The 24,994-nt window shown below is 39.6% G+C and overlaps 1 long non-coding RNA gene across 1 annotated transcript in view; it reads left to right on the forward strand.

The window, feature by feature from the left end:
• Nucleotides 1–10,530, forward strand: part of LOC113949402 — a 40,056-nt gene extending 29,526 nt beyond the window's left edge. Inside the window, exons 5-6 of the long non-coding RNA XR_003528443.1 lie at nucleotides 1,180–1,222; nucleotides 10,046–10,530. This is a non-coding gene — a long non-coding RNA (uncharacterized LOC113949402). The remainder of the gene's footprint in view (nucleotides 1–1,179; nucleotides 1,223–10,045) is intronic.
• Nucleotides 10,531–24,994: the final 14,464 nt, after the last annotated feature.

Consider the following 24,994-nt stretch of genomic DNA (forward strand, 5'->3'; position numbering starts at 1 on the left):
TGTTGGAAAAGGTGAGATATGTGCCAGTACCCTGGCAGGAGACACTGACCCTGTGGCCCATTCCTGGAACTTTACAGAACCAAGGAACAATTGCACAGAGATACTCAGTGCCTTTTGACATGAGTTTTCATCCCTCCTTGTAGAGTCATAGATGTACCTGTACCTGAGGTCATTTTTCTCTCTGCTGGATGAAATATGCCTAAAACAGACAGATAGGAATTGCAAAAATTCCATTTTCCAGGTGGCAACACTCATAGTGCTGAGGCCTTATGGACTGTTTCATGCATGATAGCAACACATAAGTCTTGTATCACCCCCTGTGCAGCGATGCCAGGGCTGTGGGAAAGAACTATGAGAAGTTATCTCAGCTGAAAATCAGAGCCGTGCTGCAAAGTGGGATGAAGATAGAAAAAAATCTGTCAGAGGTCAGGAATAAAACCCCATAACCTGACTGTCAAAGGGAATCAAGCTCCTGCTCCAGTGCGGTATGACACGAAGATGTGGTATATGACAGAGCAGGGCAATCTCAGTGCACTGTCTGCCACAGCTCCCTGGCAGGTTTTTTCATGTCTCTGACTGTTCTGTTCTTCCAAGTGCTCTCACACAACTTTTTTAGTTACCAAATTGGCAAATTCTGCTTCCTTGGGTGTTTCCCACTGTCCCCACAGTCAGAGATGTGAGAAGACTCTGATTGTTGCAGGATGGGCCCATATGCTGTAGAGCAGATATTGCTCCCGGGCAGCTGGGATGGGTTACTTGTATACTGTGAGGGTTCCTATCTTTTACCAGAAAAAGTCGATTGGTGCCTTATTATTAAAGTAAAAATTCACAGTAAAATTCAACAAATGGAATAAAACAGTATTTGATGAGTAATTTGAACATCAACAGTAATAAAATGTAGTGCTTTTTGCTATCAGTCTCTGTTTCCTGAGTTTTCACAACTGTAGATCTAAAAAAACCCCAAATCCACTCACCTTTACTTTTAATACATTGAAAAGTCCAGAGAAAGATTTTAAGCTGAAAATCTATAATCATTTTACTGAAATCACTCCAGATTTATAGCTGAGTTCACAGTCCTACCTCAAGTCCTGTTTTCTTTTACGGTGTATTTGCTATCTGTCATTTCAAGAAACTTTAAAAAAAAGTTAAATATTTTAATCTCTTTTTCCCCTTTTCCAGGCATATTTAGTATTTATGCTAAACTGCCAGCAGTTTGGATAAGGTAGGTATGAATTCAAATTGTTATAGTCTTTCAAAATCCAGCCAGTATTTTTGTAATTTAAACATAAAATATTCAAATTTCATTGCTATTCATAAGTTGAGCAATTAGTACATGGGCCAAAACTGAGGTAAATTTTAATAATTTCACTGAAGTCAAATGAACTTGGGCTAATTTGCTTTAGATACAATCTGTCCCATTTTTCCCTTTAGTGCTTTATTATCCTGCTTTATTTTCCATAACACTTCTTCTGCTGGCCTCTGAATTTCTTTGCAAAAATCACAGGATTTTTTCAGCAACCTCTTTCATCATAATTCCCACATGTTGTTATTAGTGTCAGGAAGAACTCATGATTTCTCTCATAATTAAAAAAGCTGTGAATGCTACACTTCCATCTCCTCTCTTCTTTTTTTTTTTTTCCCTTTTTAAAGAGGATTTAAATAAAAACTATAACAAACCCAACACTGGGCAAATATTAAACAATGTACAGCAGAAAAATGCAGGGACCTGGGTGGTGTTTGCACTTTAGGAGCTGAAAAAAATACATTCATTCTTTACGCAAAAGATTAGTGCTTAATCCTGTTTTCATGGTGTCAGTGGGAGTTCTGCCACCATTCAACAAGGGATGGATCAGATTCTTAATATATCTGGTGAAATGGCTTGGCCAAGGATTGTAACTTTCAATACACAAAAGCACACATGAACTGTGGCCAAAATAAACTGAAAATAAAAAGACCTGTCTCTGGTGGCTAAGCTGTGTCTCAGATCCTGCTTTGAAATGGGGGTTATTGTGTGTAAATAGTTGAACAGGTTCAGTAGACAGGCCACAAAATGACATTTTCCCTGGGAATATCTGATGTAATGTTCAAATTTTGCTACACAGAATAGGGTGATCTGCAAAGATTCTGATAACAGAGGAAGGATACTGGCAAGGCCAAGGGCTTAGCGTGAATCTCAAGTTGTGTCCTAGAGACAAGGATTCTATCTGCAAAGGAAAGCCTGTCTGCTTCTGAACTCTTTCTCTGCTATATTGGCAGGAATACTTTCTTTTCCTGAATTATTTTTTGATAAATAATTTTTTGATGTGGTACCCCGTGTACTGACCTGCAGGGAGGTTGTAGTGAGGTGGGGGTTGGTCGCTTCTCCCAAGTTATGAAAGATGAGAGGATGAGAGAAAATGAGCACAAGATGCACCAGAGGAGGTTTAGATTGGCTATTAGGAAAAATTTCTTCACTGAAAGAGTTGTCAAGCCCTGGAACAGGCTACCCAGGGAACTGTTGAGTCACCATCCCTGGAGGTATTTGAAAGATGTGTAGACATGGCACATAGGGACATGGCCTACCTAGTGCTGCACTTGGTAATACTGGATTAACAACTGGACATTAAAAGTCCTTTCCAACCTAAAAATTCTGTTATTCCATGTATTGTGACAGCTGATGCACCTGCATTTCCTCAAGGTGTTTGCATGCTGTAATGTCATTGCTGTAAGGAAGAATGCACTTGCAGAGAGATCTTGGCACACTATTTAAGTTCTCAAATTTCCTTCTGTTTAAACTCCATACTTCTCATGATGAAATGAACAGGAAAGGGAGCAACGTGGTTACAGTTTTATTTCTTGTTAAGTACAAATCCTTTTTTAAATTACTTTTTAAATTTCCTTCTTGAACTGGAAGCAGAACTGCTTTGTGGTCCAACCAGATTCACAGCAGGGTGATTAAGCACCATTGCAGCCTTGTTGTTAAGCATCCTGTTGGGGAGAACTGTCAAATATCCTGAGTTATAAAGATATAAGACAAGGCTGGCTCAAGACTATAGAAAGAAGTGATGAACTGTCCCTGTGCTGTATTATGTAAATTCAGTTCCAATGCAGTCATGCAGTGGTATGATAGGATAGTGAAAGATACTGAGTGGTCTCTCAAGGGGCTGCCTTTAGCAGCAGAAATCCTGCTCAACTCAGAGTCTAGAAGGATTATACCATCAGGCATCACTGACTATCTGATGATTGTTTTGGGAGGAGGTGAACATTTTTGCACTGGTTACTTGTGGACATGACAGAAAGATTCAGCACAAGTGAAAAACATGTTGTCTGTTGGTCTGCACAGGAAAGTCAGGAATGGAAAAGCTCACCTAGATCTGAGGTGGTTAAGTCATGGTGGTGGCTGGTGGGACATTGTTATTTGATGCAAAATATATGAAGCTCATAACATTGCAAACCTTGTTCTTTGGACAGTGTGTTTCATTTTCCACGTTTGCCAGCTGGATAAGTTCCTTGAAAATTACATTTGCTTGGAAAATAAAAAGAGTAAAGACTGATAAAAAATTGACGGCAGTGTAACAGGGTCATGCAAAAGAGAATGTAAAGAATTTCAAATAACTGACTTGTGCAAATCTGAGCTTTTTCCTTCCTTGTGTCTGTCAGCAGCTTAACATAGAGAGACGCTCTACAGGAACAGAACTTAGGCAGTAAAGCTGTCCCAGTGAGGGGTTTGGATAGGCAGAAATGATCCTTGTTGAACCCAAGGTTAGTGAAAGATATAGAATCTAACAGAAAAGTATAAACCCTAAAGAACACAGAAAATAGTATCTGCATTTTCCTCTTCACAGAGGAGAGTTACAGATTTAAAAAAACATCTTTTAAGCAAACTGTATTTGTCACCTGTAGTTCCTTCTTCCTCCCGTTGAGATGGGGACTAGATGTACCAGGAGTTTTGGAAATACACTTGTAAACACTGTCTTTGTCAAGATCTTCTAGAATAAATTTCTCTACTAGTAAAGTATAATTATACATATCATTCCAAGCCCATGAGTAGGTGTCCATGCTCTTACTTGTGCTTAAAACCAAGTACATACTTGAATACTTATTAAACATGGATCTGCATCTCAAAATGGACTAAAGGAGGGACAGCTGAAGAGATATTGGTGAGACCTTTTGAGATACTTAAGCTATTTCTCCTTTTTTCTGACTTGAAGCTAAATGATTTCTAAGAGCCCGGTGCATTTGTGCCTCACTTAAGAGTACTAGTGTGTTATTTGCAGTAGCTCTTCTTATCAAACAAGCCCAAGTAGTGTGAGGTGGTAGTGAATGTAGGAACTTTAATATCGAGTCTTGATAAACTCCCCATTCAAGAGAGCTAAAAGGGACTAGACACTTCATGAGAAGAACTGAAAAAAAAGTCTTCCTTTATCTTGAAGCATCAAGAATACCATTTTTGAAAATCTATTACTTTGGATCTCAGCTTTTCCAATATTAACTCTAGATTTGCATTGTTTGTTTTATTATTGTACAAGATGTCCCACACTCTGTTTCCATTTTTGATGCTCAGTTTTACTGAAAACAATGTGTTCCATGAAATAAATTTAGTCTGGCACATTTTCTGACAGAAAGATATGTTTCCCTCAAAAATCTTTAACTAGCTTTAGACTTCAGCATAAAAATGTGATTAATCAAAAAAGCAATCCAAAAGTTGGCTCTCTGTAATGCCAGTAAGGCTACTGAGTGCTGCGTGTGTTGCAATTGCAATCAAGCAGAGCAATGAAACTGGAAAATAATTAGGGTGCTTACGTAGACAAAGTTGAAATCCATTGATTTTCCACTGTATGTTCCTTTTTACAGAATCCAGAACATTTTGGGTTCAGAGAATCCAGTCCATGGGCATTAAATAATTAAAAAAACTCTCAAAAGGAAAGGAATTCCTTTCATATTGTCGCCTTAAGGCTCAGGAGTGCATCTCTGCCAGGTGTGGTGTGGCAAATAGGGCAATCAGAAGTTTTCTGGGAAGTGGTTTTTACAAATTACATAATGTCTTCTAAGGCTTTTAATTTTTCTTGGTCTGACAAGCATAGGCATGTGAAATCCAGATTTTCCAATGATTCTTCGAGAAATACAAGCTGATTGATCCAAAATTGTCTTTGACACAAAATAACTGCTTGTATAAAGCCTAAAGTTTGTATCAGGTTTGTATCAACTGTGCTGGTTGGGCGCACAAAACCTTAGCTGTATCTTCCAGCAGAGGTGGACTCTAATGAACTTCATGCTGTTCTCCCCAGCTACCAGTAAGAGTGAAAAAGAACAGGTGGATTGGCTTTTGGCTGGCATCCCTGGACAAAATGCAGGAATGCACCAATTCTTTCTTCCTAGAAAAAACAAAATCCCTTCTGCAAAGATTTTGGCTTCTAAACATCTTTACATGCTGTCTTCTTGTTGATTTCTGAGCTCTTGTGTTGTATTTTTTGCTATTTTTTTGCTTCTTCCCTACACTGCAAACTAATTATAACAAGGACCTTTTATTCATGTGTAGCACTGAACAGCTTTCCTTTTTTTTTTATTTTTTTTTCCGCAATAATTGTAATTCATATTGTGTTTATAATAATGTCTGATTTTTTTCCATGTTTGCTTGGGGTGAGAATCAGGGAAGACAATGCTGAATGAAGTCAAATATTGGTAGGAATGCTGCTCACAATTTGAAAACATGGAAAGATAGAGAAATAACACAGAAAATACCTTCTAAAAAATAATAAACAGCACAGCATCTTTTCCCATTGTTCTTCAAAATTTATTAGAAATTAGTCAAGAAACTTGTTACCAAGAGGAAAGTTTCTTGGTTAATTCCCGGGTCAGTACAGAAACAGGCCTGTGGATTTCTGCAGGAACGATGGCTACAAATATACAAATGAGGTCCACCTACCTCTGCATCCTGTCTCTGATCATAGCCAGGGAAAGATGCTTAGGAAGCATTTTAACAACAGTGCCTACGAGAACTGATGCAGCTCTAGGTATATTTTTATTTCCTTTCCAAGTTGGAGAGGCTCTGTGTGATTCATCCTCTCCATGTACAGGTATCAACCATCCTTCTCAGCTTTTACTGTTGATTTTCTAGGACTGCTACTCAGTCTGTGAGATGAGTGGTCACACCACTTGCTGTACTGAAAGCACCAGAGAGTCAATTAAAGTCACTGAAAAGGAAGTAGTCTTTTGATCCAGCTTGCTTTTATGCAATGGAATTGAAAGGTACAGATAACTTTCAGAAAGGTGATTAACTTCAATCAGATGGATAAGCAAACTTGTTAAATCAACAACTATGTCATGTCCCCAAGTGCCCCTGTGAATAAAGACTCATAAGGGTATAATTTAAAAGATGTTAATTATTAATTTTTGAATTTCTGGTTTAGTTACGATCTTGAAAACATACAATGATTAATGACTAACTAGTCAAGTGCTCGTAAAAATTTATTAATCCCCTGAGAATGATAAATCTTCTTTAAATTAATACAGGCTGACAGTCAATGATCACGTGTTCCCTAGACCTTTTGATAAATGTTTTTCCTTTTATTTCCAATAAACTTTGATACGTGAAACTGGATAATTTATTTCCACTAATTTATCTTTGTTCTCCTGGGTATTAGCTCCTCTCTTTCCATATTTTCATCCTAGAGAAACACAGTGGAGTCTAGATCAGCATCAGTAACACCAGGCATAATAAAAATCAACTGAAAAATACGATGTAAGTTCAAATTAATAGCACAACAGCTGCTTGGTTAGATTAGAAAAAAAGTGGAAAAGAACCACACACTATTTCTTCTGTAGTATGGAAATGCTGTACATCTTGACAATGAATAATTTCCTTTTGTCTTTAATTCCACTATGCTTCACTGGCACACTATTTTGATAAGGGTGGGAAGAGGTTGTGTTATATCAGCTCTACCTATCAAGAATGAAAGACCAAGTTCTGGATGAGAGGATTTTACTTGAGATTTTTGCAGCATTAATATGGATTAGAAAGCTATCAGGGCAGAGAGAAAGCCACCTTTTTTGTTTAGGTGGTTTGTCAGAAGATCATAGCTTTTTTCAGGATGTTATTAGTCCATCCATCCATCCATCCATCCATCCATCCATCCATCTGCTTGCTAATTAATAACATTCTTTCTAGAACTGTATTCATAGAGTTGTAAGTATTGCTTGTCTATAGCTTTTTTTTTTTTTTTTCAGTTTCAATTCAGTTCCCAATACATAAGGGGAATTAAAATTCATAAGTGTACCTTTTTCTTTTTGATTTTGCTAGTGATTATGAATCAGCACTAGTCATGCCAGACATTATTCTCCTGACATTCTTTTCCAGTAGCAAAGGTTTCTCCTTCACAAAATATGGTCTATTTAAAAAAAACCCAAACTGGTGTACTGCCTCATTATAGAAAATAGAAATCTAGGTGAGATACAAGGAGAAATCATTCCAATGCCAGCTACTGCAGCCATGTTCATAAATAGAGGAATGGGACATTTCCAAAGGAGATGCCACCCCTGTATAGACAGAAGTAGAAATGAAAGTATATATATATACACACACACATATATAGAGAGAGAGAGACAGAGAGAGAGAAATTGTAGAAAGGTTCTATAGCTGGAACACTTGCTCCTAAGAGGAGATTCAGAGGTGTATCTTGGAAGGCTGAGGACAGCGTGTGCTTTTTGAACACCACTCAGGATTCACTGGCAAGGGGGTTCTTTTGAACAAAGAGCTTTAAAATTATTTTTAAGGTGGGAATGGAGCTTAAAGAACCTGCCAGGGTGAAAGAAATCTGCCAAGCAAGCTGCCTTGAGGAAGAGGAGTAGTGACTTCACTTGAAAGCTGGAGATTGCAGAATCACAGAATATGCTGAATTGGAAGGGACCCAGGGACCCACAAGGCTCATCAAGTCCAGCTCTTAGCCCTGCACAGAACCATCCCCAAGAGTCACACCATGTGCCTGAGAGCATTGCCCGAACACTTCTTGAACTCTGTCAGGCTTCGTGCTGTGACCACTGCCCTGGGGAGCCTGCTCCAGTGCCCAAGGGCTGAGTTATGTAAAAATGATCTGTTTAGACCGGTAGGTCAAAAACTAAAGGCTTTGACATGGAGAAGATGGATCAATCCTACATATAAATTAAACCAAAGGTCAGTTCTTTTCCCAGCTTATGTGTCATTTCAGAGGAAAGAATCTTGCAAAGTACTGTGAGCACGGTGTCCTGTGTACTGCACTGTACAGATGGGAAAATGCCACAATGATATTCAAACTGCAGAAACTAATGTTTATTCCCAGTTTTCACTCAAGCTGTTTCAGCTAAATATACTGCAGGACTGTTAGAAAATCTATGATACAATATAAACCACCTACTTTCTTTTTACAGAGTTAATGGGACAATTTTAAGTGAAATTTCCTTCTAAGTAATAAATTTGCTTAGGGATTAACATTTTTTTTGCTTAGGTAGAACATTTATTCCCTAATGATGAACTGCTTTGATCATTAGAATAAGCTGTAACTACAGCGTTATCACATTCTCCATCATTTATTCAAAGTTGTTGAAAGGAGAATAAACCTCTTATGAATATTAAGTATTCAGATGTGGGGTTTTTTACTACCTTCAAACTAATTCTATTAAGGAAAAGTCAGGAAACAATGACCTCACTCTAGTTGGTCTTTCTGTGTCTAAAGTCAGATCTCTACTGACTTTCAGCTACGTTCTTTTAACTACGACGCCAAAACCCAGGGAGGTGGAAAAGAAAGATGTGGGGCTCATTTGTAACATGAAGGGTCTTTAGCTGACTCCTTCATAGGTGAATGTCAGCAGGTTAATCCATTAGCAAAGAGGAAGGGAAGGGAGAAGAATATCTCTGGGCTGCTCTGAACCAACTGCATTAGGGCATGTGTTTGCTGAGGCAAAGACCACAGCAAAGCAGAACCACTCAGAAAGACCAGGGCAGGGATGGATCCAGGATTATCCACCATCCTTTAAATAATAGCCTTCATTCAGTGGGGAGAATGTATATTGTGTTCAGTCCCCATCAGAAGAGGAAAATTTATGTAAGTAAAAGATGTTTTCAAAGTGTAATGAATCAATAATCTATTGTCAGCCAACGAGCTGAATGCTGTGTGGAGAAATCCGTCTTCAAACATCACCTACATCATGTGTTTATAAGTATTTATGTATATAATATTCCATCTTCATTTCACTGCATATCACACAGTGGTCTTTCCTCCAGCATCTGCCTTCTGCTTGAAAATTTCCAGTATAGTGAGAAATATGTAAGATGAAGAAATAGGCCTCTAATGCAGACGCTCGGGAAAAAAAAAAAAAAGCAACTTAAATCATGTGCCTTAAATTCTGGTTAGTAGAGTAGCTACCCACAGAGCAGTAGTTAGTTGTCATGCAGGGAGAGATGGGAATGGCTTGTTGAAGTGTGTGCTCAGCTGCTGTGGCACAACAGAGAGTGCTGTGGGGCACAAATACATCAGGGCCCTGGAGTGATGGTCCCCTTGAGAAGCACAGCCCTATCTTTCCTTGCCAGTGCTCCAGACCACTTTCAGCAATAGTTATATCTGAACAGTGATGTAAAGGGAGTGATTACTGTGCAGATGCAGAAGGGGCATGGTTTGGCCCATATCCTAGCCCATATTGTACTATTTCCAAAGTGCATATGGCTATAATTATACAAGTTAAATTTCCATATAATATCATGTTTACTATGAATAGGACTTGGGAGAATAAGACAATTGTTGGCTGCTGCAATTTATCCTTGCTATACTTAATAATTAATCCTTGAAAAAAGGTGAATTTTTTTTTGGTCACCTATGAAAGTGGCTCTGGCACTATTGCATCTCTCTGCAAATATTTAGGGAAACAGGATCTGGGGATGGGAATGTATGTTTCATATTGATAGTGCGTTTGATCAAATCTCTTAATGGAAGTGCGTGAATTTTTTCTTTATAATACTATGTTCTTGGGGACACGAGAACATTGTTCTTTTGAAGGGTTGCTTTTTAAAGCCTGGATTATTTTCTTGCTCTTACAGCAGTATGTTCCCTGGCAGTGAGCTGAAGATGCACCACTGGTGCTGTATGCCTTGTCCTGGTTGCTCTTGCAATTACTCTTCTGGAGGGGTTGAAGTGCAACACTTCTCAGCGGGAGATCCTGGACTGGCAAGATGCGTTAGCTTGGTGAAGCTGGGACCACAAGCAGTGCTTCTTCCTTCCCTCCTCCTCCCTGACTTCACTAAGACCAGCCTTTCAACCCTTGAGGAGAGGTTTGGGTTAGTAGCACTCTCCTTCCCCTCTCTTGCTGACTGACCTTGTGCTGTTGTGGCCACGTGGCTCCACTTCATGGCTTGGAGTGTCAGAAGTGACTTCTCCGGGGGTCCTTCCTGAACTGATGTTACTGGTGGACAACAAACTGACATTCACCAACTAGATCTTGGATTTTGGACTAAACTTGAATGGTTTATCCCAAGTTTTAATCAAGCTCTGATTTGTTCCTACAAACTTTCACTTCTAGATTTCACCCCACATAATTAATATAATGTCATTGCTTCAAAGCATGTCATTTGCTCAGTAACAGCCCCAATTACTCAGGGGTACTGACTTTGGCCTTTTAAAATGCATTAGCTACAGGAATTGCCATGACCCCAATTACTACAAATATGTTCATGAATCAAAGACCTTGCAGCCAGACTTCTCCTCTCGACTAATCATTAACCAGGAAAAACATTGTGGAGCTGGCACCGATTTTTCTTGAGTTATTTTAAGAGGGTGACCACAAGACATGTAACTTGCTCCTTTCAGCCTTAGAGGACTTCCAGAATACTGGTGAGTTAAGCTGAAAGGGACTTCTGGAAGGGATCAACCTAGCAGAAATGGAGCTTGAAAATACTTTGGTAGGAAACATCTGTCCCATTTCCCCCATCGTTATTGGTTATTCCATTATCACAATGTAATGAAGAAGAATTTTTTCATATCTAATTTGCCAGAAGTTTGAGAGACCTGACACTGCAGCTAAGTGTGGCTGAGGGAAGAACCACAAATCAGTTCTTGTTGTGGCTATGGCCCTTGCAACAGCTTTCTAGGTGCCTTTCAATATTGAGGGAGGAGGGAGAGAAAGGCATGTTTAAGGTGAGTGAAATGAAGAACATCTCCCCAGAGGCGTTATGTGCCTCTGACTGTCACCTGAGGACACAAGCTTGAAATCCTGAGACCTTTTACATGAGCTGTGCCTAGGAGTTCAAGGTACATGGAGGTTACTTTAGGGTGCAAACACCTGGAATGCTGCCTTAATATATGTACAGATACTTGTACAAAACATTCAAGGTAACAGATCCTTAACTGTATTTTTGTTAAGACAAATAACCCCCAGACTACTAAGTATTTCTGCAAATAAGGGAACTTTCTTATGTGATCACCCAGATTTTTTCACAGGTGCAGATAGCATTGCTGAATTTGTAGTCAGATCCTTTGCATCACCAGGAAATACACTCTTTTACCCATGCACCAAATTAAAAAACCATACACACATCTACAAAGTCATTTATGTAAGCATTACAAAATTGTGATTGTCAGGAAGCCCTGCATTAAAACCTTCATTCCTGATTAGAAGATGGCATGCTGAGTGCTTCAACCCACTTTGCACTTCAAATCAAGCTATTATTAGGATATCTGTCCGTTCAGTCTTTCGCTTAATGAGAACTGTTCTTTAGAGATGCAATGATAATGCTTCCAATATAAACTTTCAGCCAAAAGTGTGATTTTATTAGGCATCTCCTAGGAAAATAAAAAAGTGAATTCTGCTTTTGCAAAGCTTGAATAACACTGAGAACATTGATGTGAGTCTGGATATTGCCATTTTCGCTTCAGCATAGCTTTGTAACTCCCACATGGAGCTTGACCGATCTTCTGTCCCTGTTGGGTTAATGTAGTGCTGTAATGCACATGGAATGTATGCTCATTAAGATCAGAGGATCCAGCCTTTGGGATACCCAGCGGAGCATGTCATAGAATCATAGAATAGTTCGGGTTCGAAGGGACCTTTAAAGGTCACCTAGTCCAACCCCCTGTGAAAAGCAGGAACATCTTCAGCTAGATCATGTTGTTCAGAGCCCTGTCCAACCTGACCTTGAATGTTTCCAGGGATGGTGCATCTACCACATCTCTGGGCAATCTGTGTTAGTGTTTGCCAACCCTCATTGTAAAATATTTCTTACTTTTTATGGTTTATGGAGAAGGAACAGGAGATATATGTTTCAAGGGCTGAAAAGCCTGTGGGATTTGCTCATCTCCTTTCTTAGTTTTGGGAAACAAACTGAGGCACTTAGCCAAAATGATCAGGGAAGCTGGGTTTCTGAAGGGCAATGCAGACAGCAGTGAATGAAGACAGGACTGCTCCTGAGAGATGGGTTGGCAGAAGCAGCCAAGACCCACTGGAGACAACTTATATGTAGCCACATGGGAACCATCAGCCAGGTTGCACTGAACTTTCTCTGTAGTAGTCCTGGGAATGACCAGGCCTCGGTTTGGTGCAGTGGTCATTGATTTCAAGAGCTTTTCAGTGATCTTTAAAATCCTGCACTAAAGTACTGGAGAGATCACCCAGTATGAAAAAATTTTTCCTAATGTTCTCAGTACATTTTATCATCATTACTACAGCAAGGTCTGCTCTCACCATCATAAAAGGAGAGCCCTGCAGCCATCTATGATGCTACATTTCTCTGCAAAGAGTATCTGCTCTGTTGGGTGGTGATAAGAGTCACTACCCATGCTTCATGCTTGGTGAAACATTTTGTCTTGTTCCTTCTACCTCAGCTTCTGGGGAATTACTGTTTATGTGATAGCTAGAAAAATAATAGGAATTATAGAAACAAGAAAGTGTTAAAGGAATAGTACTTTTGTTTACTGAATTTCTTAGTTTGAAAAATGTAGGGTCCAAATATATGTGAAATAAATCTGCAGCCTACTATGACTAAAATTTTATAAATACTAAGATGGAGGCAGATGGATTGAAAAATTTTTGGAGTTAAACCTATGACTATTAAGCAAATTCTCTTGTATGATTTCAGATCTTTCTTGAACATGATATAGTTAAAGGGAGAACACAATCTCTTCACTGTAGAGAGAAAAGATAATGCTGTATGAATAGATAAGAAATCATTAAATTATATTTACTTTAAATATCTACATTCATGTGGATTATGCTCATTAAATAAGAGCAGAGAATTTTTTTTACTACAGCTTGTTCTTGAGCCATGACTCGTTCAATTTTATGTCACTTGTATGTGAAGAGTGATTTATTCTGAGACTTTTGCAACATCATTTGTTTTACATTTGAAATGTCAGTGGTGATCAAGGTGTTTTCTGTGAAATGTCAACAAAACAAAACCCAGGGAGCTATTGGGATGATAAGAAAAGACCTCTGATCCTAAAATGAGACCAGACCATGCAGATTAATGTTGGGATGGTTTGTTTTGCTCTAGCACCTGATATGGATGGGGTCACCTGTGCTAGAGTGAGTGTCACTTCATTATTGATAAAAGGCACAGCCCCTTCCTTGTGATATGACTTCAAGTACATGGTGCTACAAGAAGAGCTAGTGTGGAGGACACTGACCTCTGTCTTCCTGCCCCTCTGGGTAAATCTGTGATTACATATTGCAAACCTCAGAGGCCCAAAGATGCAAACCCTCAATGTGCAAAATTTCATTAACTTGCAAGACGGTAAGACAGAGTCCCCCAGGCCAAACTGCAAATCTGCAAATCATGGTGTAATGTAGAGGTGAATAATAAAATAGTGGAAAAGTAGAACAGAGGGAACAGTACTGACAGTTCCCATTACTCCTTGCAGAGGCTGCTCCAAGAGCCCACTGAAATACCCAGGAACACAACCTTGATCTTGGGTGAATGGGAACACTCTGGAGCCAGCTTCTCCAGACCTCCCTCAGGAGATGTGCTGACATTGCCACAATCACAGACTGAAGGAAAAAAGCTGCCACAAGGAAGAAAAAATGTCTTCTCTTAGAAGTATTCGGGGCTACAATAGAGTGACTGCTACTGGCCTAGTGTGTACACTTCTGCTCTGCTGCTTCAAAAAGACAGGATTGTAAAAGCAGCATGCACGTCAGTTTTATAGAACTTTGAATGTATTGCCTGACAATATGGTTTTCTTAGTGGTTATGTTGCTGATTACTTCCATTTTAATAATAATGGCTTATTCTGTTAAGGGAATTCTCTGTGCTTTAAGAAGGAAACATTAATACAAACAGTCCACGGTTTGCAAACTTTCTCAACCTCTCCCTATCAAAGTCCTGTAAGGATTTGAGTTTCCATGTGCTAAAATCTGAGGGAAAGGTTCATATATGCTCTGAAAAAACATCACTCTGGGACTCACACGGCTTCACACACTGCCAGCTTGTGCAGTGTTTTCCACTCTGTGTAATAAATGATAAGAGATAACATGGCTTGCCAAAAGTGTGTAGACATAACCAAATTAAGACACGGTGCACCCTGAGGTTTTCTGGCTACCTTGGCAATGCTAATGAACTTTTAATGCTTGAAAGGTCTAGAACAGTTTAAGCTTTTCTTTTTTAAACAAACTTTGACCAACCTTTACTCAAATTAAACACAGTCCCCTACCTCTTCTTGCTTTCGCAATAGATTTTTTTCCTGGGCTGAACTCAATAATGAATTATTTCCTCTGATTCATGGGTAGAGAATCCTTCCTGAAGTCATTTCAGTTTGACACTGAAAATGAACCCACAGCGTGGAAATCCAGGCTGAGTCAGCCTTCACACCAGTTTCTGTGAAAGAATCACCCTAATTTCCAATTATCCAAAGCAGTGGCTGCTAAAGTATTGATGCTTCTAGTTACAGACATCAGAAATTTACTGAGGTAAATTGCCTTGCTGTGCTTCCATTTTCAAATGCAATTCCACTGAAGGGACTCTCAGTTTTCTCATTAAGACCTCTTTCAAAGGGCAAATCAACACAGAGAACTTTCTTGGACATGAAGTTCTGTTGTGCAGTGCAGTTTTATGGGGTAGGAATTAAAGAACTGATTCTGTCAGAGGACACTACTTCACCCCTCTCCAAACAGGTTGTCTGCAGGGATCTTGGCTTAACAGGAGCTGATGGACCTTGTCAAGCATGGTTTTTTTGGTACAAGTAATGAGCGCATGATGAGCATAGAGAAGTGCTGTGATTACAGGCAGGGTTTGTAGCTGAACTCCAGAGCTCCTGCCCTAAAGTCAGTGCAGACAGATGGGAAATCACTGAATGATCTGTAGGTAGGGCCCCATAAATTAATTTGTTTAGCCTTATTCTTGTGCTTCTATCTTCCTGAATTAGGCACCGAATTGTCTGTAGAACGTGTTATTCAAAAATGAAAGTCACAGATAGACACCCTTATTGGGTGCTTATTATATGCTGGTAGAAACACTGAGCAGATAAGTATGAACCTAATGTTGTCTGCCAGCAGCTCAGATGTCTTTGTGTGGCTGAGAAGGAGCCCACATCCTACTCAGCATGGGTAGCTCCTTTAAGAGAATTGTCTGAGTCTCTTCTTGTGTGTGAAATGCAGCGAATAGGGGCGAGCTCTTCTCATCCTGTACCCTTGTCCAGGAATGCAAAGTCACCCAGGACCAGGTTCAACATCTCACCATGCCTGCTCTAATTAAAGCCAGGGTTTCAACCCATCTCTTAATGAGAGCAGTAAGAAATGGGAAAGCTTTGATGAGGTGCCCAAAATCAAGTCCTGCTTTCAGGTTGAGCAGGAATGTGCTCATTCTGTTGATCTGTTCAGAAGCTCACGTGCCTTGCATCAGCATTTAGAGAAGCTGCAGAGTTTCATTTCTGAAGACTTTTGAACAAGCAGGAGTGAGAAATCTCTGTATTAGGCAACATCTCAGAGATGTCTTGGAAGACCTGGGTACTTATATTTCTCTGTACATCTGGCCTTAGGCTGCACAATTTGTTCAGCAACTGTTCTCAAATGTAATAACTTCACCAGTGTAATGAGTCAGGGTCCCTGGTGTTGTGTAAAGGTACTGCACGAACATAAATAAACATAAAGTGCACCTGGACTTCCCCATTGCACTTACCCAGACAAACAACATTCTCACACTTGCAAACCATTCAGAGTTAGCAGATGGCTGCTCTGCTCACAGTCACCAAGCCTGTTACCAGCATGTGCAGGGTACGTGTGTGTGTTTGGAATGCTATTATTCCAGAGGTGGCTCACAAAGCAGAGGAGACCTAAAATCCCATCACCATCTACAGAGAAATAAATGCTAATTTTCTAGGATCCTCCTAATGGCAGCTATGGTTTTATTCATCCCATCCTAAAACACACCAGTAGCACTCCCTCTCAGAAAACTTCATATATAGGTTTAGCATATAGTTTGAATGGGAACCACTAAACATAATAATAGTAATGCTGATGAAAGAAGAGGAGTCAATCTCAAGCCATTTAATAATTGAACAACTATTTCTCAGACACTTTCCTTGATTTATTTTTCTATTTTCTATTTAATATTGGATATTTTCTTTTAATGTCTTAATTAGTCAATCCATAAATATGGATTGGTCATTACATATTGAAGTAATATCAAGTAATCTTTGTTATATTAATTTTCACCTTAAAAATTAAAGGAAAATATTGGGAAATATCAGTCTAAATTATAAAATTTTTCATTTTATTTTGTTCATCTTGGTTTACGTGTTGCAATATACTGTCAAAAGTAATTAAATAAATTCCCTTGCATTTCTACTGTCAGGTCTTGCCTCCAACTGAGCAAACTGTCCAGAAAAGATTCAGGTCTAGTGGAATTCATTGGATCTTCTGGTATGTGGCAAAATAAGGGACTATATCAGATCCAAATAACAGAGAGAACATTTTAATTGAATCACGTTTCCTTCTTGGTTTGAATCAGAAAGCCAACTGCTGCTAGATTTCTAGTTCCCTCTGGGAATCTGCTCTATAGAGACTCTTGATTTTTATTCCTTTGGTTGGCTTCTTCCTCAGGAAAAGTTCTCTATTCAAGTCACTGCTCTGACTGCTGAAGAAAAAATGGAAGCAAAGCAATGTTATTTTACTTTCATGTTTCTGCTTCTGGTCAGCAACCAAAGCTATGCACTGTTCAAGCCATTTCCTACAAGTTTAGTACCAGTCTTGGGTCACACCATTAACTAGTTAAAGTCTAATTCTGATTCAAATCAGGACCAATTCGGGTCCATTCATCAGGTGGATATGATTTAGTGGCTAATGGGGGCTGCAGGCAGAGTAAGATTTGAGAAAAAGCATCTTCAGACAGCATGTCTCCTTTCTTCATCTCTGAGAACTTGATTTTGGCTATGACATTATTACAAAGTACAGGACTGAAGGAATAAACACTCTTTGGCATTCAAAATCAGATGACACAACGTCTCTGGTCAGGAAATCCCATCATAAAGCTTTCCTCTTGGAGAGAAGAATGCAGGCTGAGGGATGTCAACAGTCACAGAAACATTGAGATGATGAACAGGCCCTTTGTAACCTTCAGAGGACTGACTTTTTACACATTGCTGCAACATGTCAAAGTATTGTGCTAGTTATTTTGAGAGGTGAAGGGATGATGGGACAGATGGAGCAGAATTCAGTGCCTACATTATTAGCTTGTAAATAGGAGAGCAAGAGTTCTTTCTTGTCACCCCACATCCCATTCCATCCCAGGTTCATGGAGCAGGAGGGTGAACACTGATTGCCTGAGGGGCTTCAAAGACTTCTGGGCCATTTGGCTTTGCAGCGGTCTGCAGACAGCGTGCAAGAAACCCTCTAGGCACTGTGGGAACACAGAAAAAGAGAACTTGCAGAGCCAGAATAGCAGCTTCAGTTCCTTTCACTCTGTTTGGTCCTGGAGGAAAAGAAAGTCCAAGTTAGCAAGAAAAAAGTGATGAAAAAGTCTTCCATTTATACAAAAACACTGTTGCTTGAGCTCCTGTTATTGTCTTAATCTTCACTTTTGGAGAAGAGTATTGGCTAGGTTTTCTTTAAAAACAGAGTCAAAGACCTTCAGGGTCAAAAGCATTTGCAATTGTACATTTCTAATCTTTCTTCTCCCATTCTTGTTAGTTTAGGAGAAGATAAAAAGATTTTTGTTTAAATGTACTTAACAAAGAAATCTCAGTAACCTCAGGTTAGAATTTGAAAGTCTGGATTGAACTGTAATGAATTTTTAAAGATCCATTCATAATGCCTTAAAGCATTTGTGTATGAGGAATGTTTTTAGTTTTTTCCACAGTCCTTCCAAGAATGTAAGCATCACATCCTTTTTCTTTATACTGGTGGCTTATTTTCTCCTTGATATATCTTCTCATTTAGAATTCTAAACCTAATGATTTTTTTTTCTCATGCTGACAAATAGAATAAAAGGCTCTACAGTGTTTCCTTTAACATTTTAAAATCTCAAGCGAACCTGAAAACTGCAAGAAGTCACTTTAAAAGAGTTATAATAAATAAATGCTGCAAAAGGATTAAGTCCTTCTCCTGAAAGTAGAACAAAACAAAATGAAGAAAAGCTCTTCAAATAACCATTGAATTTCCATAGGAGGAGATGAAACACTGACTGTTATCTCCCAGGCTGTTTATATTAGTCAAAGTGTTGAGCCCTAAGAACCTGAACATCTTAGAGTTTGGAGATCAAACAGGGGGCTTTAATTTTACCTTGTGCCTGACCATTGGCCTTGTTAGTTGCCCAGCATGTTAACAGTTGCCTATTCAAGCAAGATGCATAGCATGGAAAAAACCTCTTATACCACTGACTCCATTCCCTCTGTTCCTAGGTAGCTGTGTGCTGTGCATACATCTGCTCATCACAGCCAGTCAAAACGTTTCCCCAACCAGTCTAAGAAATATATGTTCCTTGCTACACAAATCCCAACTCACTAAAAATGGGGAAGACTTCCTTGTGATGCTCCTCCTTTGCATCTGCAAGTATCCCTTTCCAATACTTCCTTGGTTTTGTTTTTGTCATTAAAACAGTTGCTAACAGAAACACTAGAGTAAAGGTTTATGACAGCTTGCTTTATACCATCTTGTTGGTTTCATTTTTTTCTGCAGAAATACAACTTTCCCAAGTTTCCCATTAATAGAAATTTTCCCAGGCTTGGTTGTATTTAAAAGTGAAATTATTTGGAAAGTTTGAGTAAAGTCTCATAAGTGGTTTTTAAACGAGGCGAGAATGAGGAGCATAGGAAACTTGGTAAGGTCACAGGACATGATCCTGCTCTCACAGACAGCAGCAACTATGTTCCCAAAGTCCTCCCAGAGGATCTAGAACCGGGGACAGGGACTGTTGCTCTGCATTCTTTGTATAGACAGAGTTGCCAATGAGTCTTGGTGTAACACTATTGTAAAGTACAAATCCCAAACTCAGCAAGGCAACACGAGCCTGTACAGCTCAGTAGGTTCTGCGTGAACCACTTAACTAGGCACATGATCCAATAGTACAAAGATTTTTAGTTGGTTCTCACTCAGCAAAGCACTACCCAGAAAATGTGACTGTTTTTCATGGATAGAAGAAAGCAGAATATCCACCAAGCCCAGTTTTTATGTCTTTCCGTAACTTTGCTTTTTTCTGATACATTTTCATTTAAAAAGGAAAAAAAAGAAACCAACCAATAACAAACAAAGAATGAAAACACTAAAAAATCCCACAAAACCCACAAAAAATCAAAAAAATCCTTTGGTCCCTGTGAAGAGATCTTTTAGTCTTTATGCTGGAACTGGGTTGACAGTGACCAAGGAAATAAGCTTCGCTTTGTCTTTATCCGTGCTATGGCAAAAGTCTTGCAAAATTGGCTTCATATTCTATGCAAGAACCCCCAGGTGTCAGTCCTGTGTAAGTGGCCAAGAGTGAAAAGATTTTGCAAGTTTAACAGTCACTTTTGCTAAAGCATCTGTAACCTTCTCTATTTTTCTGTACTGTTCTCTTTCTCCAGAAGAGAGCACTCCTTCTACCACGCTGTGTGCTCTATTTCACAGCAGGCTCAACCAGAAGAACCTGGGAAGATCATCACTGGACCAAGACTGCAAAGGTATTAATGTATATATATGCAAGGTATATAACTAAGGATCCAAGATACAGTTCAAGCAAGCAAGCATGCCTGATAAGGATTTTGAATAGCTAACTCTTTTCAGATATGCAAAGATCCTTATTTACAGAAATGAGTGATGTGTTACATCCAAAACTGACTATCTGTATCAAGACAACCAAATTATTCCAGAATCTAGAAGGATGGCAGGAGGGTAGAGCAAGGACAACATCAGACTCCTGTTTAAAGTGGAATTGTTCTAAGTTCCTCAAAAGTAGATAATTCAGGAGCCAATGGTTAACCTCACAGGGACAATGCAGGTAGAATGTGAAAGCACTGCATGAAAATGTCTGCCTTTTTATGCATTCTGATGGAAGGATGCTGCAATCTGCCATGGAACTAGAAACCTACTACCACTGAAGGATGGTAATTGCCACAACAACCTTCAGATGCCTCATTGCTTGGATCAGGATGTTGCAAAAGAAAACCCTTCAATCTCATCACAGTGACTTCAGCATATGAGACAGGATGGATGCAGGAGGTCTTAGCCTCTAAAATATATACATATGTTATATAATGTTATCTGTTACATCTACTTCTTCTTTTAGTATAATCATTCAAACATTATGAGGAAACCCTCTTGCTTACAAAACATATATTGTTTTGTAAGCAAGGGCTATGTGTATCATACCCCGGTATCTTTTCCTCTAAGCAAACATTTTAAGTAACTGTGATATCAAGAGATGCTGGCAGGTCTCCAAGAAGGATTCAGGATAGAAGTTAAACAGCCCGAGTTGTTATGGTTCAGCAAGCAACATCTCTTTTGTCTGGTAGATCCTACAGTTTATTAATAGTTTCTGGTCATAGAACAGTAATGTATCACAGCTGGGTGCCTTTGGCTTGCTGTAAGAACCATCAACACTGGGGATTGTGTCCATGGACTTTAGCTTGGAATGTGTGTGCTCTGCCAGAGGGAGCTGAAATAGATACATGTCTAGTAGATACCAGAAGTTATATACTACGTGATGATCATTGAACCACAAGATCTTCCTGGGTCTTCCTGAGTTCTTGCTCCCAATAAAAGACAAGATCAAGAAGAGAAATTATGATAGTTGTCTTGAGTCTTGTGAGAAATTAAGTGATAACCCTTGGGAGTGATAAAAAAAAAAGGTTAGGGAGGAAACTTTCTGTGCCATTGTGATTCAGGACATTGGTTTGGTAGAGGACTCTATGTAGGCTTAGCAGAAGCCAGTGGATAACAGCTTCCAGGAGACATACCTGCACTGCCACTCTTCCTTGGAGCATAAGTGATTCACTAGTTCATGTCAATTAAAGAATGTAAACACTTGTCAATCATTTATTACCAAATTATTCCCCCTGAAAGTCAGGATTTTTTTCTCTGATAGATCAGCTCAGTTCCTATGGCTGAAATTGAGCATGACAGTATAACCTGTATGTCTTGGTTTTTCATTGTGGATAATAGTTTTCCTTGCTTTCAGTCCTGAAGCCTCATTTGTAGTAGATGAATGCACTTAAACTTCTGCATTTGGTTGGCAGGTGAAAGGATCCTGGTGCGCAGACTGTATTTCAACTTGCAAAGAAATTAGCAATCCTTCAAAATAAAAGGCACTAATGAACTAAAACTAACTGGTATTCCTTCAGAATAATGCAGCACATTCAGTCTTGCTTTTGTTTTGCAGCTTCTTCCTTTAAGTGACTTAAAAAGCAACTTCTGAGGGTGTTTTCTTGGAGGGAGTAAATTTCTGAAGGACTTAATGAGGTTCTTGATCCATCTGCTAGTGCCTTCTACTACCCCAACTTCTTGAGAATAATATGACTCAGATTAGTGTCATCTTTCACTGCCTTCCCTGGGAGCTAGGACAGGTCATCCCATCTCTAAGAAGAATGGGTAATGAAATATTTATTCAGTTAAATTATGTAAGCTGGAGCCCAGCATGCAGATGAAGAGGACCTAGAAAGCAGAGTACGTTTGCATTCATATGTGTGTGCGCAGATTACAAAAAGGGTGAACAAATGCTTCCTTGGGTTACAGGGCTACATTCAGCCAGTCTCCAAGGGTTAGAGTGGCCTTCCTTTATGCCAGCCATTGAGAGCTGATGATCCAAGTTGTGCTGAGATTTCCAGTGTTCCGATGTCTTGGCCACAAGGGTGACAACTCCTCTCTACCATCGTGTGGCTGCCCTTAACCCAGTGGAGGTTATGCAGGAGATTCATCATGGTGACACTGCAAAGGGCAGTTCGTGCTCCAGTAGGCTGTTAAACACAATTACTAAACTGATGGGCTCATCTCTCTCTGTTGGATATGCTCAAGGCACATGCATTCCTCACAAATTTTTGCTGTCACCAGCAGTCACTGAGGGCATCTTAATGACCCAGATACTATTCCCATTTGACAAAACCTTACCTTCTGGAGATAAATCTTTTTTGTTTCAATTTTCATAATGAGACATGCAAATGGGTAGGAAAGATGAACTGTCTTATGCTGGCTATTCTCCATCATCATGCTAAAAATGTCTCTAAACAAACCAGCCTTTTCCTTGACTCTCTTGCTGACATTTGAGAGGCTAAAAATGACAAATTTAGTTTCTCAGTAATCACTATATGTATGGGAGTTGGCAACATTTCCTATGAAAGGAATTTAAATGAAAAAAGAATCAAATAATTTCCATCTCCAAGGGTGTGATATTAAGGAGACAGATGCCCTCTGTAGATAAGTCTTTGGAGTTGCACTGTGTTGGTCCTTGCTAGTGTGCAATTAAATATCTGGGGAAAGGAAATTCATGCCACTGTTTTCCTCTGCTGCCTAGTACACCCTCTGCATCTTCCACCTTTGTGTTATTCAGGGATCAATGTAGCATATGACCCAGAAGATGAACACTTTCCTGTCAGTGGTATTGTACATGTAGGAATTTTTATGCTTTCTGTTTTCTATTCTGTCCTCTTGTGTATCTTGAGAACCAGAAAAGGGTCTCTGAATACTTGTAATTCCACTAATGCAATTTCTTCTCTCAGTTCTGGTTTAGATTTCTGTTTTAACTTGCATTCAGGGAGACCAACCAAATCATGCTCTTGGGAAATGGACCTTGATTTTTTGAGAGCTGTCTCTGCTTGAGAAAGCACTATGGCAGTGTTTGCAAACCTGTGTTTTTTCAGGCTTCAAAAGATAAAGACATGTCAGAACTCACCTTTAAAACAAGCTCTAATTCACCTCCTAAAATAAGGTCTGACCTGAGGTTTCCACGTGGGGAATAAGGGATCTCTGTCAATATAGTACTCCAAATGAGCAATCATTTGGAGGGGCAAGTGCCTCAGGGCCATGTCTTGTCTTTGCTATCATTTTCCTCCACAGTGGCACCTTTCATTTCCCTAGCAGGGCTTTCAGTTTGCACACAGAAAGCTGTAAGAATTCATGTCAGACATGATAACAGGACTCTACAGACATTATGCCACAGAGATTTCTAGGAGCTAAGTGCCTAAATAACTGTGGGTCTGGATCTATATACCTAAGAACGATTTCAACTATTTTTAACTTCAGCCTCTACATTCTCACTTTCTTTTGTTAATTCAAATGAGCAGTGAGAAATGTTTAATGCCTTATTTCAGACCCAGTGAACCAAGGTCATGTCAGCCTCTTGTAATGATTTACCACTGAATGGTAACTGTGTTGTGTTTTTCACCAGCAGTCAGAAATGCAGTTCTGAAGTCTGCGAGAACTGCATGAGGCCGAGAGACAGGCTGGATTTAAGGCTCCAATTTTTCTTGTGAGCAGGATACCACAAAAAATTTAATTAAAGTGTCTCAATCAATCAAAGTGCTTCAATGTGTGCTTCATGAAAGGAGATTCAGACCTACTCCAAAACCCACTGATTTCACTGGCTGTGAGATACAGAAAACCGCATTGTTCGTATCCCAGGGGCCCACTGACAGACATGGCATGCCAGCAGCTGGTGGCATGTGCTTTCTGATGGTAGCTTTGCTGCAGCTTGGAGTCCCTGCTGCTCTCCCTTCCTTCAAAAAGGGACTCCTGCTGGGCTGGCAAGTTTTGTTAGCTCACCAAAATCACAGAGCTGATCCTTGGCTGCACAAGGCCTACTACTGGGAGGGCGCCTTCTTCTAGGGGAGTGCCACAGGATATGTTGCTAACTTTCCATATTAATGACATAGCATGAGGCTAAGCAGCAGGGGCTGCTGTTTGAGAATCTCTCAAGACACCAGCACTTTTACTTACTTCTTCTGCTGCTGCTTTTCTTATAAGATCATCAAGAATTTTTTCACTGGTTCCTGAGAGCTTTAGCTTTGCCTTCTTTCCTGAGGAGGAGGAGCTGATACCTCCTGCTTCCTCCTCTGACCCATATTGTGGTCACATTACAGGAGGACAAGCCCTTTCCCTCACTATTTGTGCAGGTAAACAGTGAAATCTCTTTCCCTTTCTTTTTTTTCATGTGTGTGTGAATGTGTCTCCACTGATTACTGGAGATTTATACCTCTGCAAAGGAATTGGCTCTTCTGAACCACCTCTTCACTGGGATTTTGGCTGGTTAAGCATTGCCTGTAGTAGTAGCAGTGGGTAGTAATAGCTGCCTTCATGAGAAACATGCATTTCTATCAATAATGCTCTGTATGTAGGGTTTGCTGCTTAATTGATTTCAGCTCTGGGGTCACTGAACTGTTCTGTTCAGCCAAGAAAGAGAAGCTGGCAATACTTCAATCAGAATATAAACTCTGTTGGCTGCTCCCTTGCATAAAGCCAAGAAGGAAATCAGAGCAAAACAAGGAGAATTATGGAAATTAAAAGCTGTTCTTTCTTCCTGAGACATAGTGTCCCCTTGCACAGTTGTTGTGTTTAACAAAAGTGTGATATGTAGGCACCTGCAGCAATAGAAGGATTGAAAGTCT

Source organism: Corapipo altera, unplaced genomic scaffold (genome assembly GCF_003945725.1).
Source record: "Corapipo altera isolate COAL_440 unplaced genomic scaffold, ASM394572v1 56, whole genome shotgun sequence".
Taxonomy (NCBI): Eukaryota; Metazoa; Chordata; class Aves; order Passeriformes; family Pipridae; genus Corapipo; species Corapipo altera.